This window comes from Podarcis melisellensis (assembly GCF_964234715.1).
Source record: "Podarcis melisellensis genome assembly, chromosome: 7".
Taxonomy (NCBI): domain Eukaryota; kingdom Metazoa; phylum Chordata; class Lepidosauria; order Squamata; family Lacertidae; genus Podarcis; species Podarcis melisellensis.
In genome coordinates, this window is record NC_138539.1 from 13,583,501 (window position 1) to 13,585,092 (window position 1,592).

General features: G+C 43.9%; 1 pseudogene across 1 annotated transcript; it reads right to left on the reverse strand.

Annotated features, from left to right (window-relative positions):
* Positions 1-251: 251 nt before the first annotated feature.
* On the reverse strand, positions 252-858 carry LOC309373881 (large ribosomal subunit protein uL22 pseudogene; annotated as a pseudogene). The gene has a single exon. The product of its transcript is annotated as a large ribosomal subunit protein uL22 pseudogene (transcript).
* Between the last annotated feature and the right edge of the window lie 734 nt (positions 859-1,592).

The following is a 1,592-nucleotide window of genomic DNA, read 5'->3' on the forward strand; positions in this document are numbered from 1 at the left end:
AATATAAACCCCACAAGATTTGCAATTGGGGATATAATTGTTTCTGATGGAGAGATGCCAGATTTCTTAGGGGTGCTGTTTGAGGATTTGTGCTTCTTATGTGATCAGAGCAGCGGCAATCCCATTTTCAGTATAATTTGCACCTGCAAAAGTTTTGGGTTAGTCGCACTGCTTCGTTCCCAGTCAGCACATGTCCCATATCCTCCTCTAGGAATCCTGGTACTTTCTTTTCTTTTCTTTTCTTTTTTAACTTAAACTTTTGATTTTTATTTGTGAAGTGTATAGATGCTTATTCCCGAGCCATCAGTTTCTGCTTCTTCAGTTTCTTTTGAGATATCTTTTTCTTTTGAGCAATTCCGTCTTCTGGCTTAGGGACAGTTTGCTCCCTCTCTGTGAGGATCATCTCAATGTGGCAAGGAGAACTCATGTAGGGGTTAATGTGACCATGAGCCCTGTAGGTCCGCCTGCGCATTTTGGGAGCCTTGCTAACCTGAATGTGCTCAATTACCAGAGGGTCTACATCCAGACCCTTGAGCATTGCTCTCAGCATTTTTAAGCATGTGCAGAAGGAACTCAGCACTCTTTTTTGGCCAACGCCCCTGTGTCTAACCTCACTGCTTGGCCTGGGCACATCTGCCAAAGCCACCATTCTAACAACAGAAGGGAACACACTGTTTCTTTAGGGTCACATTCTTCAAGTACTTGGTAGCTTTCTGGATGTGCATACGTTTGATAGCCTGGGCAGTCTCATGTGTGTTCTTAAAGTGAACACAAAGGTTGGATCTCCTTGACTTGCATGATTTTGTGGGGTTCTCTGGATCAAGTGAGGAGCGGACCATTTTCAGAGCTTACCTTACAGTCACTATCCTGGTACTTTCTAACCCACAAATGTTCTGTTCCGCTTTTGTTGTGCTGCTGCCCTTCTAGGGAGCAATTACCGTATTTTTTGCTCTATAAGACTCACTTTTTCCCTCCCAAAAAGTAAGGGGAAATGTGTGTGCGTCTTATGGAGTGAATACAGGCTGCGCAGCTATCCCAGAAGCCAGAACAGCAAGAGGGATCACTGTGCAGCGATCCCTCTTGCTGTTCTGGCTTCTGAGATTCAGAATATTATTTTTTCTTGTTTTCCTCCTCCAAAAACTAGGTGCGTCTTATGGTCTGGTGCGTCTTATAGAGCAAAAAATACGGTATATTGGTTGCCTTGGGGAAGAAGAAGGTTGCTTCCTGGAGAGGCTGAAATACTGTATAGTCTTAAGAAGTGCTTCCGTCTTCCTTGTTCGTAGGTAACAAACACGTAAATAAGCAAGGTTTGCAGAAGGACCAAAATGTGTGACGTTTTGGACAATGGACTTCTCGTCGCTGATCTCTTCTGAATCAAATGAGTTTCATTCAAGTAGCTGTGCAGAGAGCATCATGTTGCAGCCGAAATGTAGGCTCCAGACATTTCACATTGACTAACTACTTCCCTTGGGTGGTTGGGTTCTGTGTAGGGATTTACTCATCCAACACCCACAGCAAACAGTGAGTAACAGGCGATGAGTAATCTGTATGTACACTTTTCCTTTGCTTTGCTGTGCTAGGCTGGAATTTCA